At 41.2% G+C, this 20,147-nt stretch overlaps 1 pseudogene; it reads right to left on the bottom strand.

The window, feature by feature from the left end:
• Positions 1-211: 211 nt before the first annotated feature.
• On the bottom strand, positions 212-19,335 carry LOC149571628 (uncharacterized; annotated as a pseudogene).
• Positions 19,336-20,147: the final 812 nt, after the last annotated feature.

Here is a 20,147-nt window from a genome sequence, read left to right as displayed (position 1 = left end):
AAACAATATAATTATATATATTAATAAAAATAACACAATTTCAATAAAAGTAGATCTTTAATTCAATTATGATTAAATTGTATTTGAAATAAAATAGTTTAATAAAGCTTATTTAAAAACATAAGTCTTTGTATTAGGGAAAGAAGAGCATTAACCTAATTATAAGTACGATCATTGTAGAATCTGGAAAAACAAAATTTATACTCGAATGTATCAAAATGCCGTTCGACTTTACATCTATTACACCCTGAAAGAATTCTGCACTAAGATTAGCGAAACATAATAATAACAATCTAGTGAGCTGATTCTATCAGCTCCATGATTGAGGTAAGCCTACTTCCCCTTCTTGTATGGGTGTCCGAGATTGTCTCCAGAATTCTAATTACTTCATGCATTGATGGGCGATTTTCAGGTCTAGACGAGGTGCAAGCCAATCCTAGGTGCACCATATTCATCATTTTTTGTTCTCTATCTTTTGCCTCTGCCTCTGCCTCGCCTTCAAGAGTGTGAAAATGAGGAGAAATTACTTGAATTGGTGTGTCATTAACAGAAGTTCTCAGTGCCCACTTTGGAAGTGTTCTTCCCTCACTAAACATCTCGGAGGTTGGATTTTGTCCTGACATCATTTCTAAAAGCACAATTTCGTAACTGTAGACGTCTCCTTTTGCTGTCATTCTCCCACTTAACGCATGCTCTGAAAAAACAAAGAAAACAAAAAAGGGATAGATTATTGATCTTCGAAAATTAAAACGACCAAAGGGTCCATCTGAAACCAGGAAATGTTCCTCTATGAAAGATGAATGCACAAGTTGTTTCGACGAGTTAAGACGAACATACCAAGTGGCATGTATCCAATGGATCCTTGCATGTTGGAGGTGCTAAATCCATGGCTCATGTCATCGTAGTTCAGAATTTTGGAAATCCCGAAATCAGCAATCTCGGGCTCGAAGTCCATGTCTAGCAAGATGTTTGACAGTTTTAAATCACAGTGTAAAACTGGCTGCGGACATTCATGATGAAGATGTTGGACGTGAAGTCCAACTGTCATGACTGTTCATTTCATATTTCTTTTGTTTGTCTCTTCGTTTTCTGTTGAAGACTGTTGCATAAATATAAGGGCAAAGTCCTGTGTATGACAAGCTGCAAGCTGCAATGACTGAATAATATATTTTCTCTGCTCTCGATGTAGACGTAGCCATAGTTGTGGTGAACCACAATAAATCATGTCTCTCTTTCTCTATTTTGTGGTTTGCAATTTATATTTTAGATTTAACAATTGGTATCAGAGCGTGTAAGATCCTGGAGAGCAGACTACAAGAGTCCTAGGCAAGTAGAGGCTGTTAAAACAGACGATTGCAAAGGAAGACTAGTTCAGAGAGAGAAGAAATGGCAAGAGCAGGAAAGAAGGCTGGAGTTTGTAGCATAAATTTGAAATGGAGAGACGAGAATCCTCATCTGATACATCTGCTCTCTTCCCTGCTCAGGGCAGCTAATTACACACTTAATTTCAACAAGATTTCGCCTGACTTCATTTTCAATACGGCGGGGGGTTTCAGTCACTTTCATCCTCATCGCAAGCTGGAAATTCAGACATCTCACAGAAGATTTTAATAGGTTTAAAGCTCCTCTGTACATCTTCGTTGATTATTTGTAAGAACTCTTTTCATTAATCCCTTTTCTTGACAGAATTGAGAAGATGAGAAGTCAATTTGGGAATTTTTTTGTGATTGCGAGTATTTGTACAAAGGAGGACAACCAGGCCTTCATACACTCTTATTTCGAGTATGGCTCTACAGAAGCCTACATTCGTAGCAATGCATGATCCTTGGATGGTCAGGTATGGCTCTACAGGTCGCAGTGTTGGAAAAGATTGCCTTGCTACAGTTAAGGGAGACTTCTCAAAATTTTATTGGGAGATGTCGGTTTTCATTGTGCTTGTCCAGATTATGGAGAAATTGCAGCTTTAGTGTGATATTTGGTATCATTTTTATTATTTTTGATACCATGGAAAGTTCATTGTCATCATGAAGTGGGAGTTTTTAAAAAATAAAAATAAAAATTGTTGTCATGAGATGTTTTCCTCCATGTGATTGGAGATGTATTGTCATGGTGAGCTCTTGATTCTAGATTAGAGAATTGACAAGATATAGGTTCTCATGGCAGGTTATGCTCTTTAGAGCATGAGGTTCTAAATTGTGGAGATCAAGTTGTTATATTGTGTTCCCAGGTTATGCAGGCATGCAGTGGAAGTTTTGACAATTGATCTCGGTTAGTGCTCTCAGTTAATGAATGAGTAATCTTTGATAATTGATCTTAGTGCTCTTGGTATCGGGTACTTTGGCAGATTGACCATGGAGGTGCTTTTGAAAACTAAGAGGCTTGGGTGAGGCTACAGTTCTCTTGGTTTAAAGAACATTTGTTGAGACAATTTCTCTTTAGAGGTTTCAGCATAAAGTCTAAACAGCCTACACCTGTGGATGGGCGCGAGTTCATTATAGACCTAGTGGAGATTGTTCTTGGAGAAGATTCATTTAGACTTGGTGTATCCTAGAAGAGCATTCTCACTCCCCATACTTGGTCTATTCAGCAGATTTATCTCCTTGTGCATTTAGGAGATGGTTGATATTATTCCTAATTTTTGGAATGTTTGGAGTTTGATCTTCTTGTTTATAGGAGCTTTCATTCATGGTGTTTGGGTGTTGTAAATGCTCTCATATGGGGAGGTAAAGGAGATCATACTTGACACAGCTGGGCACTTGATGGTGTTGGTAAAAGGATGAGTTATGATTTGTGTTGGTGTTGCTTCCAAGAGTTTTTTGAGGTCATCTATTGTTGTTGTACTTCATTTTTTTTAACAACAATACATGGTCTTTTCATGAGGACTTGGAAGATGTCATTTTGTAGCAGGTTGGTTGCAGTTTGCAGATCATCTCAAGTTAACGCCATGCCTTCTATGTGCTGATTGGTAGATTGAATCAACTTATAGTTGACATTGCTCATGCCATTTAAATTTCTCTATAATGGCCTTCTAGTTTTTTGCACATCAATGGTTTTTTGGTGTGTTTTGTTGGAACATGGTATATTTGGTGAGTTATTGTATGGGCTAGTTATGTGGTTATAAATCTACTAATGTTGTATGGATAGTTGGATGTGATTAGTGATTAGCTGTGGTTGCTATTCCAGCTACGAAGATTGTCTTTTGACAATTTCTTACCATGGGATTTGGTAAGGGAAAGCAGAGTTTAAGTGGGAAGATATTCAGATACGAGATTGTAGCATGAGTTGAACTTCAAGTGGGAGATTGTTGGATGTGAAGTCCAACTGTCATGACTGTTCATTTCATATTCCTCTTGTTTGTCTCTTTGTCTTCTGTTGAAGATTGTTGCATAAATATAAGGGCAAAGCCCTGTGTATGAAAGCTGCAAGCTGCAATGACTGAATAATATATTTGCTCTGCTCTCAGTGTGGTCATAGCCACAGTTGTGGTGAACCATGATAAATCATTCCCTCTACACCGACCCATGCAATCCTCGAGCATCTACTCCAGGTAAGTGTCTTTTCGTCAATATGATCGGCCAAGGTTCGATTCGGCATCAACTCCATAACCAGAGCCATGGCCCTTGGAGCCCAGCAGTACCCCAACAAACGAACTAAATTATGGTGTTTAGCTGCGGCCAGTGCTCAAATTTCGGCAATCGGGCTATCCCTCACGACGACACTACCGGTGATTTCATCTTTGAATCTCTTCACAGGTACAACTTGTTCTTTGCCCATTATATTTAGCATCCCGCTGTAAATGACTGCCATTCTGCTGGAGCCGATTATGTTTGTATCATTGAAACCAGAAGTCACATGGAGCAGCTCGTTGTGGTTTAATTTGACTATTTCTCTATTTACGAACAAGTCCCTTTGTCCTGGGTAGTGACCGTTGGCCCCATCCAAAGTAGTCCCTTTTCTCCTATGAACATACAAGTACACCATGAGTGTTAGAACAACAGCTCCACAAGCAAAGGATTCCACGATAATTAAAAATTTGTATCGGTTTGATAGACCGCTAGTGGATTGAGCTGAAGATTTCAGGAATTCTGGAATCTAGAGATCTGAATTCCCAACGAAAGAGCTGGCCGACCAGTTTTTGAAGATGCCCCCACTGGGAATAGTTTAGAAAACAGAGTGTTTCCATGTCACCGACGTAACTTGGTATGGGACCAGATAAATTGTTGAGAGAGAGATCCAAATCTGTAAGAGTAATAAGTGACCCCAATATTCTCAGAATTTGACCATTGAACTGATTGTTCGAGAGGTTTAGTTGCAGCAGTTGCACACAATTTCAAAGGCTATCTAGGATGTCACTGCCTAAATGATTACCAGCGAGGTCAATTACGGTAACCAATTGCATATCGCCTATTTCTGCTAGAATGTTTCCATGTAGCATATTACGGGGTAGTGAAAATGAATGAACTATATTGCACAGGCTTGCTATAGCAGGGGGAATGTTGCCAGATAGCAGATTGTAGCCGAGGGACAGATCCTGAAGATTGGTATAGTTTGAAAGGGATCCTGGTATCTTTCTCGACAGTTGATTTTTCTCCAAAATGAGTTCCACTAGGAAGCATAATCGTCCCAATTGTGGGGATATTCCCCCGCTTAGCTGATTGCCTTGAAGTTTGACAAGGCCCAAGGATGAACAGTTGCCCAGCTCTGTTGGAAACCTCCCATTGAAGTTATTGTCACAAGGCTGGATTTTATGCTTTTGCCTAGGTTAAGCCTTCTTCTTGAGAATCTCCAAACTCCACGTGGCACTAGCAATCCCTACTTCTAATCCACCATAAGATGCGACCATTTTCGTTCACCCAGACTACGCCTCCCCTTAACTTCATCAAGTGCCCTCACACCTGACTGCCTAAACATACACTCCTGGAGAATAGAAGCGTATGCCAAACCATCCTTACATCTGGTTCTCTTCCTTAGGTGCTCCACACATGCATCCTCAAGCTTCTAGCTCTACCCCTATTCAACCTCTATGCTAAACCCCTACTCAACCCTTCTGATATCTTTGCCATGATGTCCCCCATAAGACCACCATGCTCCAACATTGGCCATATGTGATCTCAACTCCCCAAGTCTCTTGATCACCTCCTGATCACCAACGCCACTCTTAGAATGCACAAAAGTACCATAGCTCCCCTTATTCAACTCTACTGACTCCCCGAGCCCAACACTGCACCACTGCATCAAGAACCACTATTGACTCCCTCGCTAAAAATTACATTCAAACTGGCTGACTTAGACCCCCTGAGTACTCCTTAGCTCATACGCATCCTTCCCAAGAACACTCGACACCACCTCGGCACCTATCTGAACCTTCTAGCTCAATACGCATACTCCCAAAGCATACTTGACACCTCCATGGTACCTCTCTGAACTTCCTGGCTCATATGCACACCTCCATGGCATACTCGACACCCTTATGGAACCTCTCTGAACTTCCTAGAGTCCTCTAGTCCAACTCCTCATGCTATCCTAACATGACTATGTCTCCATGACATTCCACCTCTTGTTGGTTTCCCTAGCTCCCCACTGAACCCTTGAAGCCCAACCAGGTTGTTCCCCATGGAACTGCTAACTACCCTAGCCAACCTTGGATCCTCACACTAAGCCTCGACTGCTTCGACACCATGTCTATGTCTACATACCTTGTTGGTGAACCTCTTGTTCTCGTACACCTGGTGCACTCAAACCAACCCCTTCATGCATCTATGCAATCTCCTACTCAATCCAAGAATCCCCTTGCAATGCACAACCTACTTGAGTTCCACACCTTAGCTCCATGATCCACCCAACTTTGTTGGATGCCGAACTTCTTAAGCCAACTCAGTTAACACTTTGTAGCTTCACCTCTGAACCACTTCACCCATCCGTGTCACCCATTTCAATCATGCACCACAAACCTTGCTCCTAGCCATCCCTCATGACTCAACTCCCTTGAGTCATGCCCAATGACTACCTCTTTCTATACTTGATACAGATCTGCCTCATGACTTGGCTCACCATGAACCTAATTAGGAAAACTACATCCCATTCACCATACTAGACCACCTTGGTCATTGAGATCTAATCTCAATGCAAACCCACTCAACCAAGCACCCTGGATGTGCACCTAGTGCCACACCCAACCAATACCGCACCACCCTGGCTATCTGGTCCAACAATGATCCTGCAAACAGCTAACCATAAGCCTCCAATTCTCCTTACTAGTAAAAACCACTTTGTCTCCTATCATAGGACTAGGTACTCTCTTTTCCCATCTTTCAGACTCTAGACAACCTTCCCGGAAGGCCAATAACATTGGCTTAGCTACTCCGCTTCACTAAGTTAGGGACCCTTGTCATTACACCAAAACTCACTGCATTACGGAATGGTAGAGCAACACTTCATTGCTCCTAAATACTTTGTGTCACCTCTATCTCCCTGAGACTAGAGGGAAGGACTACTCTTCTTTGTCCCTCTTGAGGGAGGTCGACTCTCCAAGTCACCCATCATGCACACCGGCACTACCCTTCGCGGATACACCTTACCTCGGCTCCAAGCCTTGCCTACACCACAACTATGATGGAGAGAACAACTCGCAACACAGTCCAAAGCATACACCTCGGATCATGTCTAGGACAAGATCCTACACCACAACCATGCCTACCTAGCACATGACATAGTCCCATTTACACCTCGACTTGGCCTATGCCCTGCCTACACCACACCTATGTGCACCTAGCTTTGCAGCACAGGCCCATCCGGCCTCTTAGTTTCATCTTGTGAATCAACAGCCCCTTACATCCTCCCCCACCTAAAAATAGATGACATCCTCGACACCGACACCACTGCAGCAACCTATTGCATGGATCTACAGATGTCTTGTGTTCCAAACAGTTGCTGTCATCATCACCTCATTTTCGATGCACGCCTTCTATTTCCACAACATACTTGGTGCATGTCAGCATCCCTGATACTGACCCCACTTGCATGAATCCCATCCATGTCTAACTTCCACTGAGCTAGTCATCCCTGATGACACCCCTAAGAACTCCACACCATTGCTTCATCTCCACTTAGTCCTATCTTCCACCTTCAACTGCCCAAGACTCCATTCTTGACATCCACTGAAAGACAAACTTGTCATCCCTGATGCACAAGCCACCCTACTTTACCAAGCTTCACACGTTCAACCGTTGGCCTCTTGACTTCTACTACACCACTCTGATTGCTTGTTAAGGAGCCTTTTGACATGCCCTGCACTCAACTCATCCACACACACAAAAAATCAACTTGACCACTAACACTCGTCTACCGATCAACTTCCAAAACTTTGTGCCACACCTAGTACTCACACAACCTTCCTCAGATCATGTCATCAACACCATCCTACTCCAAACTGCACTAGACAGCTCCCAAAACCACTTTCCTAAGTCATCACCTTCAACTTGGCTTTGTAAACCATGCCTTCCACTATGTCATTCTGCCTGACTGTTGACCAACCCTCAGTATGCCCTGCATCCACTCATCCTCAACACCTCAACTCATAACACACCCGCATCCAACCACTAATACACTTCCAGAACTTAGTGACTCCTCAGTACTTGCTTCCACTCCTCAAACCCACCTCCGGTAAGTTCTACACCACTTTGCTCTCGCAGCCCAATCCATTTCACCCCGGATGATGCACTTCACATCAACCTACACCTCATGATTTCACATCGCCCAACTCCACTGATTCATGACACCGCTGCCTAGACTGCCACCTTGACTTCCAAGCCTGCCTGCCACACCATCAGCACTACTCCTCAGACTTCCATCACATGAAAATCCTACACCTCACCATCTCAAATGGCCTCAAATGTTTAACATCAATGGACTTACCTTCCGTAAGCCTAGACTTTAGCTCAGATCTACAACAAAGAGACCCTACACCTCACTACTTCATCGCAGCCCACATTGATCTACTCCATGTAGCCTCTCGATTTCACCTCGAAAAATGTCCCACACACTGCCCTACACCACATTGAGACTGACCAAATAAGCCACCCTACAAACCAACTTCCATACTCCTCGAAATTGCCCGCACAACTCCTACACCTCAGAGCACCTTGCAGCCCAAATTGTTGTTAAGCTAGTCTTAAAATGTCCCTGACATTGTCATCTTAACTCAAGTTGCACTCCAATGAACTCAAACACCATGTTGTACTACGTCCATCTTTCTGCATTATGGCCTTGTGACCCTAGGCCACATCTTGACCCACGCTAAGTTCCACTATTGAAACCACTTCCAACAATGTCGATATCAACTCTCCACAAGCTGCATATCAATTTGACCATCTTCATACTTTGATGCCAACTCCATGAGTCAATGAAAACACCAGCCTATCTACCAAAAGATCAACACTTCACTACCTACTCCCTCATGAGCAATAACAAACTGAAGCAACACTTCAACTAGATCATGTACACTGTCATCTCCTCACCAAGAGTTGGGGTAGCAAAAGCACAATCACTCCAAGATTCACACACAGACTCTTACCATGCTTAGAGTGATCAGCTCTGATACCAACTATCACGGGGCTAGATTTTATGCTTATGCCTAGGTCAAGCCTTCTCCTTGAAAATCTCCAAACTCTGCATGGCACTGGCGATCCCTACTTCTGATCCACCATAAGATGTGACCATTTTCGTTCACCCAGACTACGCCTCCCCGTAACTTTATCAACTGCCCCCACACCTGACTGCCTAAACATAGACTCCTGCAAAATAGAAGCGCATGCCGAACCATCCTTACATTTGGTTCTCTTCCTTAGGTGCTCCACGCACGCATTCTCGAGCTTCTAGCTCTACCCCTCTTCAACCTCTATGATGAACCCCTACTCAACCCTTCTGATATCTTCGCCATGATGTCGCCCATAAGACCACCATGCTCCAACATCGGCCATATGTGATCTCAACTCCTCGAGTCTCTTGATCACCTCCTGATCACTGATGTAGGAGCATCGAGAGGTATAAGGGCAATCCTGTGTCACCCAAAAAAATATACTTAGACTTAGATTCTATTTCATGTGTTTTCATTTTTGGATACCCATTTGGGTCAAATAAAGGTTCCAACTCTCACAATTCCACTATCAGTGTTCGTGTAAATTCCGAAAAAATAGGAGTATGTAATTGAGCCATCATTTTGGTGAACTAGATGTAAATTGGCTAGATGAATTTAATTGTAATTTAGAGCATTCCAGAAAAAGAATCAGGTCAAAAGGCCCCACGGTTTGAAAGTTATTGCAATTTTTTGGGTTGTGTAGATCTCCTAAGAATGCTTCAAAGTTAGGTTAGGGGCATTAAATGACCTTGAAAAGGGCTGAAAAATGGGGGACGAGCAAAGCTAATCCATAGGGCTATAGAGCACTTCGAGAGCTTTTCAAAAATGTAAACAGTTCGTCAATCGGAGCTACGGTTCAAAAGTTATGCCTCCCAAAAGTTTGATTACCGTTTTTGGATTCTTCTAGATTTGCGTCGACTTCTAACGTAGCTTCTAGAACCTTCTATTTGGTCGGTGCATGCCTACTAGTACTTTCTAAAATGTACTCCTAGTCCTTAACCCTCCAGGGTCTATTTAAGGAGATTTCTGGCATTGTAAAAGGCAGTTCGGAGTGGAGTTTGAGAGGAGGTACTAAAAGGAGAAATTATCTCCACATTTATGCTATTGTAAGCCCTTAGGGCATGTTTTGAAGTTTATTTTCTCTATACTGAATGTACTAGCTTATTTTTTAGTTAATACAATTTCTCTTTTCTATTGTCTCAATTATGTTCTTGGGTTGTGTCCCCATCAAGTGGTATCAGAGCTAGTTTTTCTGAGTGTGTAGATAGAGTGCCGATTGTGAGGCAGTTTGCACCAGGACTGTGTGGTTGTGGGTTTGAGTTAAGAAGATGCCTCCATGAAGAGAGCATGGCAGAAGGGCTAGAGCTATTAATCCTGAGGAGGTTAGAGCCCTCCAAAGGCAGGTACAAGCATTACAAGAGGAGCTCCGTAGAGAAGCAACTGTGGCCGCAGGTGATGAAAGTGAAGATGACAACAAAGAAGATGAAATTGGACCAGAAGGGGAATTTGACAGGGAAGTTTTGAATCATGTAGAGGAAAGGCTTTTTAGGGCCATTACTAAGTTTGGGAAAAGACCTATAATTGAAGTAGGTGTATTTTCAGGAAATCTGAAACCAGATGAGTTGATCGACTGGATCAATGAACTGGAAGAATACTTTGAGTATGAGGATATCAGGGACCCAGATAGGGTTAAGTTTGCAAAGGCCAAACTGAAAGGCCATGCCAAAATTTGGTGGCAAGAGGTCCAATTGGAAAGAAATAGAAGAGGAAAGAAAAAGATCACAAGATGGGATCGCATGGTGGACAAATTGAAGAAGCAATTCATTCCTGTGGACTACGAGCTTGATTTGTTTAAGAAGATGCATGGGTTAAAGCAAGCAGGAAGATCAGTCCAAGAATATACATAGGAATTTTACCAACTCTTGATTAGAGTGGGGCATGCAGAAGCAAATAAGGAGAAGGTTGCTCATTATATCAGTGGGTTGCAACCTAGCATCCAGGAGGAATTAAGTCTGGTAAGAATGACCAGCGTTGAAGAGGCATACCAATTTTCCCTACGAGTTGAAGAGAAGCTGAATAAAAGGTTTGAAGGAAGACAAAGAGGGCATGATCAAGGAGGAAGGGGAAGCGGTAGATCATCTGGAGGCCACAATGAAACTCAAAAGAAAAATGAAGATGTGGGTACTAACAGGAACCAAAGGAATAAGGGTTTCAACTGCTCCCATGATCAAGACTTTGGAAATCAAAGAGGAAGAGGTAGAGGACATGGACAAGGAAGAGGAGGCTTTCGTGGTACCTGTTTCCATTGCAATGAAGAAGGTTCTCATGCCTTTGAATGCTCTCAACGATAAGGAATGATAGATAGGAGAGCTGAGGGCCAAGCTAGGGTTGCTCATGTGGATGAGGATGCATAATCATCACATTCAGAGGATGCAGAAAGAGGAGAGACCTTGGTAAATGAAAGAGTACTACTAAGTGGTGAGATTGAACCAGGACAATTGAGGAGTTTGTTCCGTACCAGATGCAAGTGTGAGGATAAATTTTGTGACGTGATCATTGATGGTGGTAGCACTGATAACTTGGTATCAAAAGAGATGGTCTCTAAGCTGAAGCTCAAGAGGGAGAAACATCCCCAGCCCTATCAAATTTCTTAGGTAAAAGATGATCATAAGGTCCTGGTAATTGAACAATGTTTAGTGAAATTCAAAATTGGGAGTTACCATGATGAAGTTCTCTGTGATGTTATTTCGATGGATGTTTTCCATCTATTGTTGGGTAGACCATGGTAGTTTGATAGACATGCAGTACATGATGGGCATGCAAGCACATACTCTTTGACAAAGGATGGAGTTTGCCAAAAATTGAAGCCCATGAAAAAGGAAGGTGAAAAGGTATGTAGCAGTGCTAGGATTTGTCTTGTTGATAGAAGGATGTTTTTAGATGGCATGAAACATCAACATATGTGCTATGCTTTGATTCCTAGGAAAGATAAAGAAGGTAGTAGTGAAATACCAATTGAAGTTTCAGATTTACTAGGAGAATTTGGAGATATTATCTCTGATAATGTTCCAGATGGATTGCCACTAGTAAGGCAAATTAGTCATCAGATAGATCTGATTCCAGGAGCTATTTTGCCTAACAAGGCTTCTCATAGGATGACTCCTACTAAAACAAAGGAGCTAAATAGATAGGTTCAGGAGCTATTGAGGAAGGGTTTGATTCGAGAGAGCTTGAGTCCATGTGCAGTACCTGTAGTACTCACACCAAAGAAGGATGGAGAGTGGAGGATGTGTATAGATTCTCGAGCTATAAATAGGATAACCATCAAGTACCAGTTTCCTTTGCCAAGGATGGATGATCTTATGGACTGCTTGAGTGGAGCTTAGTACTTCACAAAGATAGATCTGAAGAGTGGTTATCACCAGATATGGATTCGAGAAGGAGATGAGTGGAAAACATCCTTCAAGACCAAGGAAGGTCTTTATGAGTGGTTAGTCATGCCCTTTGGATTGAGGAACGCCCCAAGCACCTTCATGCGGCTCATGAATGACGTACTTAAGAAGTTCTTGGGAAAATTTGTTATTGTTTATTTGGATGATATTTTAATTTTCAGCAAGACTTTGGAAGAACATTTATTGCATATTCGTAGTGTCCTTGAAAGGCTGAGGGAAGAGAAACTATTAATTAATCTGAAGAAGTGTATCTTTGCAAAAAGAGAGTTAGTCTATTTGGGGTTTGTTATATCACCTGAAGGTCTCAAAATGGATCCAGAGAAGGTAAAAGCCATCTTGGAATGGCCTACTCCAAGGTCTGCTACTGAGGTAAGATCATTTCATGGTCTGGTTAGTTTTTACAGGAAGTTTATTAAGAATTTCAATGGCATATGTGCACCCCTAACTGGTACAATAAGAGGGGATAGAAACGAGTTCAAATGGATTGCAACAGCTACAAGAAGTTTTGAATTGCTGAAGAAGAAGGTGAAAGAACAGCCTCTGTTGGCACTTCCAAATTTTAGAAAGGTTTTTTAGGTGGATTGTGATGCCAGTGGCAGCACTATTGGGGCTATATTAAGCCAAGAAGGTAAGCCTATTGCATATTTTAGTGAAAATATGATTAAGGAGAAACATAGTGGAGGGATGGCAGGACATTTTGGTCGAGATAAGACCATTTCCATTCTTAGAGAACATTATTTTTGGCCTCAAATTTCACAGGATGTGAAGAAGTTTGTACAGAGTTGTCAAGTTTGTCAAGTTGCCAAGGGGTTTAGTCACAATACTGGCCTATATCAGCCATCGCCTGTTCCATCAAGGCCATGGGTGGACATAAGTATGGATTTTGTTCTTGGATTGCCAAGGACACAAAGGGGTAATGACTCAGTATTCGTGGTGGTTGATAGGTTCTCCAAAACGGGACATTTCATTCCATGCCACAAAACTCATGATGTTGTCCATATTGTAGACTTGTTTTTCAAAGAGGTGGTAAGACTATGTGCATGGTCTTCCAAGGAGTATAGTTTCTGACAGAGATACTAAATTTGTGGGGTATTTCTGGAAGACATTGTGGAAGAAGTTGAGAACAAACCTAAAATTCAGTTCCACGCATCACCCGCAGACTGACGGCCAAACAAAAGTGGTAAATAGAAGTTTGGGCAATTTGGTGAGATGTTTAGTTGGGGATAAGCCCAAGGGATGGGATTTGATTCTACCACAAGCAGAGTTTTCTTAGAATAAATCTATAAATAGGAGTACTGGAAAATCACCATTCCCAATTGTATATGGGAATAGCCCAAGGACTACACCAGAATTGAGGAAGATAGAACAAGGGGAGAGGACAAGTGTTGAAGCTGAGGAATTTGCTGAACATATCAAGCGTCTACATGAGGAGGTTCAAGCACACATTACCAAGATGAATCAAGAGTATAAAGCTAGGGCTGATCAAAGGAGAAGACATAAGGAATTCCAAGTAGGGGATCTAGTCATGGTGCACTTACGAAAAGAAAGATTTTCAGCCGGTACTTACAACAAGCTGAAAATGAAGAAATTTGGCCCCTGCAAAATTTTGAAGAAACATAACTCAGGAAATGCATATGAAGTGAAGTTGCCAGATGGTATTCACATTTCTCCCATTTTCAACATTGTAGATTTAACAGAGTATCATGATGATGGTGTAGATGAGGAGCTAGTGTTAGAGCCATGTCCAATTCCTACTTCTAAGAAGGAGATAGAAGACATTCTAGATCATCGTGTGGGTAGGAGTACCAGAAACAGGTAGTATGAAGAGTATTTGGTCAAATGGAAAGGACGATCGATCAAGGACTCAACATGGATTTCAGCAGTTGAGGTTTCCCATTTGGGATTTCCTCTACCATTCATAAAGTGACAGGGTCACTTTTCAATCTACCCTAGGTGTCTAATGTAGGAGCATCCAGAGGTATAAGGGCAATCCTGTGTCACCCAAAAAAATATACTTAGACTTAGTTTTTGTTTCATGTTTTTTCATTTTTGGATACCCATTTGGGTCAAATAAAGGTTCCAACTCTCATAATTCCACTATTAGTGTTCGTGTAAATCTTGAAAAAATAGGAGTATGTGATTGAGCCATCATTTTGGTGAACTAGGAGGTGTAAATTGGCTAGATGAATGTAATTGTAATTTAGAGCATTCTAGAAAAAGAATCAGGTCAAAAGGCCCCATGGTTTGAAAGTTATTGCAGTTTTTCAGGTTGTGGAGACCTCCTAAGAATGCTTCAAAGTCAGGTTAGGGGCATTAAATGACATTGAAAAGGGCTAAAAATGGGGGACAAGCAAAGCTGGTCCATAGGTCTATAGAGCGCTTTGAGAGCTTTCTGAAAATGTAAACGGTTCATCAATCGGAGCTATGGTTCAAAAGTTATGCCTCCCGAAAGTTCGGTTACCATTTTTGGATTCTTCTAGATTTGCATCAACTTCTAACGCAGCTTCTGGAACCTTCTATTTGGTCGGTGGATGCCTACTAGCACTTTCTAAAATGTACTCCTAGTCCTTAACCCTTTGGGGTCTATTTAAGGAGATTTATGGCATTGTAAAAGGCAGTTCGGAGTGGAGTTTGAGAGGAGGTACTAAAAGGAGAAATTATCTCCACATTTATGCTATTGTAAGCCCTTAGGGCATGTTTTGAAGTTTATTTTCTCTATACTGAATTTACTAGCTTATTTTTCAATTAATACAATTTCTCTTTTTTGTTGTGTCCATTCTGTTCTTGGGTTGTGTCCCCATCAATCACCAATGCCACTCTTAGAATGCACAGAACTACCACAGCTCCCCTTGTTCAACTCTACTGACTCCTCGAGCCCAACACTGCGCCACTACACCAAGAACCACTATTGACTCCCTCGCTAAACATTGCATTCACACTAGCTAACTTAGACCCCCTGAGTACTCCCTAGCTCATACACATGCTTCCCAAGAACACTCGACACCTCTTTGAACCTTCTAGCTCAATACACATACTCACAGAGCATACTCGACACCTCCACAGTACCTCTCTGAACTTCCTGGCTCATATGCACACCTCCATGACATACTCGACACCCTTATGACACCTCTCTGAACTTCCTAGAGTCCTCTAGTCCAACTCGTCATGCTATCCTAACATGACTATGTCTCCACAACATTCCACCTCTTGTTGGTCTCCCTAGCTCCCCACTGAACCCTTGAAGCCCAACCCTTGTTCCCCACAGAACTGCTGACTACCCTATCCAACCTTGGATTCTCACACTGAGCCTTGACTACTTCAACACGATGTCTATGTCTACATGCCTTGTTGGTGAACCTCTTGTTCTCGTACATCTGGTGCACTCAAACCAACCCCTTCATGCACTCACGCAATCTCCTACTCAATCCATGAATCCCCTTGCAATTCACAACCTACTTGAGTTCCACACCTTAGCTCCATGATCCACCCAACCCTGTTGGATGCTGAACTTCTTGATGTAACTAGGCTCTGATACCACTTATGTAGGTGCACTCTGATACCACTGATAAAGGGCCACACCACCCTTACCAACTCACAACCAATAATGCAACAATATGAAGAAAATTTTATTATACCTGAAAATTCAATAGAAATTACAATAACATTTTTCCAAGATCTCTCAAGATCCAATCCAAACCCAAACTAGTCCAGATCCACACTCTGGTAGAAACCTATGAGATCTCAACTTGTGCTCGCAAGCCACCAAGCAACCTCTTTGTTTCTAAACCGCAGTCACTAGCTCTTCTCACAAACCTAATCCAAGATCCAAGTGTAAATTGCCTCACATTCGACACTCTGTCTACACTCACAAGTCCATCACAATCCTGCTATAAACTGCCTCACATTCGGCGCTCTGTTCATAGACTCAGGAAAAATCACTCTTCACTTCCTACTTCTCTTTCACACCATGAAACTTTCCAAGCTTTCCAAGCTTCCACTTCTCGAGCTTCTCCTTCTCAAGCTTCCACTTCTCAAGCTACTCCTTGAGCTTCTCCTTCTTGAGCTTCTACTCCTCGAGCTTCCCCTTGAGCTTAATTAGAAATGCTCATATGCATTGCTTAAATAGGCACTTACCACCCCATGAATGACTTATCCACAAGCTTCTAGAATTCCTCCACAACCTTCTACAACTTCCACAACTTTCTACAATATTCATAACTTCCTAGAATTCTACCCACACACCTCGATAAATGGAATGACAACCATTTATTTTTTATTTTTTTTCTATTATGCCACCTATGCACCTCGAAAATAGAAATCCTCTTTTCCTTTCTTTTCTCCTTTTTCCCTTTTTTTATTATTTCTCCTCTAATTTTTGTCACTTTCTCTCTCCTCCACAATTTTTTTTTTTTTTATTTTTTTTTTTTTTCAATTTCTTTTTCCCAATAATTTTCCCATGCAAGATGCTCCTGCATCAGACTCCCCTGGTAGATAGAAAAGTGTGTCCCACACTTTGACGCCAAAAGAAAGATCTACCACCATCTTCATCTTCACCAAAGGCTTCCACCTCAACAAAGACAACAAAACCACTATGCAAATCCTCCACACTAGCATCTCAACCATCCAATCAACATGCTCATTCCCAAGAACAAACTGAACATAATGCTTCAACAGAAAACTCTCATCCAGATCAGCAACTAGTGAATTCACACCCATAGCAACAAACCCCACATCAATAGCCACATGTAGATCTCCATCAACACATGCCAAACACTCAACACTAGCAACCTCATTACTCACAACAAGATGCTCTGCAATACATAACTCACCTCCAACAATCGGATCATCCATGACCAAGTGCTCTGCAACATTCAAGTCACCACCAACATCAACTAGATCATCCACGACCAAATGCTCTGCAATCTCCATGTCATACTCAACCAATTGATCATGAAAACCAACCTCTGTCCCAACATCAAAAAGGTTATGAATATCTTCAGCAACAACCTCTAGTTGCTCCACAGGTTCTGTATCAGACTCCATAATCTGATAAACAAAACCAACCTCTTCCACCTTGACCTTCTTAGCTTGATAAGCCAATCTAGCATCCAACCGAGAAATCATCTTAGAAAAATTCCTCTCCACTATATCATGGATTTTCGCAATCATCTTAGGGTCCAATCCTCTTGGAGCCATCTGCCAAGATCTTCGTAAACCCTCTGCAACAAATCCTTCCCATGCTCCTTGTGACAACCAAATTGTTTGCAAGTTAGATCGTAACCTGCGTCCGCCTCTATACTCCCTGCCACAACTGAAATTAGTGCAAGATAAACTGCAAAATAGACCATTGGTACAATCAACAGGACAGATGGCCAAGAGGAAGGACAGCTATATAATTCAGTTCAATAACCAGACTATTGCATGCTACCTGATCATTTTTAATTTACTGGAATTCCTTTGGTGGAGAAGGTTTTTCAAACCCATGTCTGATCTGCCATCAGCCTGAAACCTCAAAATGTTGAACTTTTGAAGACTTGTAGCCGATAGGCTGAATTGACTCCCGCCTGCAAAGGATTCTGCAAACCATTTTTAGTCACCGGTAACCATTTTCAATTGCTGGTTCGGCGATCATGGTTTCTGGTAGCTTAGAGGTTTTCAATTTCCAATTATCGTGCATCCTCTCATGTCTGACATGTCAATAATGTGATTCGTTGAATGCTGTGCAACATTAAATTTTCTAGCTGAATGATCTAAAAACTAGATGAATCAAGCCACTCTTTACTATCCTTTCTTCATTTTATTTTGTTGCAATTATCTAAAAAGATTTATAAAATTAATTATACTATAATGAATTGTAATTTCTGATTGGTTTAGACGAATTTTCTAGGCTTTTATTGTTTTTTAAATGTAAAAATAGAAAAAAAACAATAGGGACGATGGTGAGATAGGACACATTTGATGCTTAAAAAATATAAACTATTTCATATTGTCTTGTGGGCATCCTTATTCCAACACATGTGTTACAAATCTCGTGAAAACTTGCATTTGTCCTCAAAAAAGTCAATCTGTACTATATGTTTTGTCATCTCGAGTTCTCGAGTACAAAGATTGTAGCATTTATAAAATAGAATACCATATGATATTTTTAGGGTCTAAGGTTAGAATCTTTTATTATTAAGTTTAATGTTTTGATTTAGAGTTTAATGTAAAATCATTGTATTTTAATAAGCTATTTATAATTATATACATATATTTTAATATGTTTTTGAAATTGAAAGCAACTAAAAATGAGGGCTGACCCAAAAAATACTAAGCTACCAAATAGCTAACAGTCAAGGAAATCTAGAATTAATTAACTCCCCTTTTCAAATTCAAAAAACACCCCCCTAAAGTGTCCCAACTACAATAAATAAAACTACACACAACATACATCATCAAAATACAAGCAGTATAGTAAACATGCATCCATTAAAGTGCCATCAATAGAACCCTCCTGGGTCAGGTGTTGAAATAGTAAGTATACAAAAAACTAAAAATTAAACTAAAGGGGGAACTAATTCCCCTTGTTCCTCTCCGTTCACTTAGATTTATCAAGTAGCAGTTGGATCCAATCATCCACCAAGAACCTGTACAACAAACCTGTAGTGTCGACTCTCACTGTAGACGTCAGACCCTCTTTCTCCACATTCAGAAGGTGAAGGGTGGAGGTTATAGAATGCATCACCCTCACAACAAATCTAATGACCTCATCAAACCTTAACTGCTCTAGGATCTCATGTCTTTCCTCTAGGCTTTTAAAGTTTTCATTAGTGACCCCCAAATCTTCATTTTGAACACTAGTTGGGGACCGTAGGGTGTCCCTCTCAAGTGCATGATCAAATTTTTTAGTAGGACATTGGGGGGAGGTGAGAGTCTCCCCCTTCTGACCCCCTTGCATATCAAGGGTATTATTCTTATGAGTATCTGAGACATGAGATAGAAGGGGGCTCAATTGACTACTATCCTCATCCTTATCCTCACTAATAGATCCTTCTTCCTCTTCTCTAACAAATTTCCTTTGGGAACTCTTTCTTTTTTATGTTTTTTGTGGTGGTTTACGCTTACCACTATCAATGGATTCAGAACTAGGGGGCTTACAAGTTTAGGACCAAGGACAATATTGACCCTCTTCTTCTTATTTCTCAAGGATCACCTCCTCCCACCTTCCATTTCAACATCCAAGTCCACAAACTGAATATCCTTCTCCATCTTGATTTTGTTCAAGAGGGTGGGTTTCAGGGTTTTGGTTTCCATAATGGATGACATCTCAATAGACATTTGTGGGGTGGAGGTAGAAAGAGTTGGATTAGGAAGAACCACTTAAACATTTATAGGTTGGATGGGGAGAAGGTTCTTATGAAAATCATACAATTTATACAAAAAGGTCTAGCACAAGATAGTTTAGGGTTTCCCTTTATCAATCTTCTCCCTAACCTTGAAGATATTGTCTTCCACAAAATGCAGAAGAAAAAATGGGAAGAATATGAGGTCAAGATTGTGAAATTGACTTAATATGGGGAAATGGAAATAGTAGAAAATATGAAATCTACACTCAAGAGTGAGATATCACATAATAGCATGGTGTACCTCCTTCTAGGGATCTGAAGCTTCATCCTAATAAAACCACCACGATCATGCATAGGACCTTCTCCAAGTCAAAAAAATTGATTGAGATCATTTCATTAGCGACAGGAGCTTTTTCCTCCATTTTTCTTCCCTCTAGGGAGAAACTACCAACTTTGGCTATCACATCTTCATTAATCTCAAAGAAGATCTCATTCACAACTACCCTCCTATTATTCCAAGAGTTCATAAACTACATAAGTATTGCTTCATCACATCCTTCAATGCACTACATAAATGGCACCAACCCACCCTTTCTTAGATACATCCATCTCTCCTCTTTGTAGTTTTCAACAATGCTCGACTCAATATGGAAAGGGTTCCTACCCATTTTTCCATTCTCACTCAAGTCCTCAATGAAATCCTCTGAGATATCTGACATAACCCTTGATCAACTT

The sequence above is a fragment of the Cupressus sempervirens genome, chromosome 2 (assembly GCF_028749045.1).
Source record: "Cupressus sempervirens isolate cs-2001-9-10 chromosome 2, ASM2874904v1, whole genome shotgun sequence".
Classification (NCBI taxonomy): Eukaryota; Viridiplantae; Streptophyta; class Pinopsida; order Cupressales; family Cupressaceae; genus Cupressus; species Cupressus sempervirens.
The sequence above is the reverse complement of the archived record's forward strand: the minus strand, read 5'-3'. Positions and strand labels throughout refer to the sequence as shown.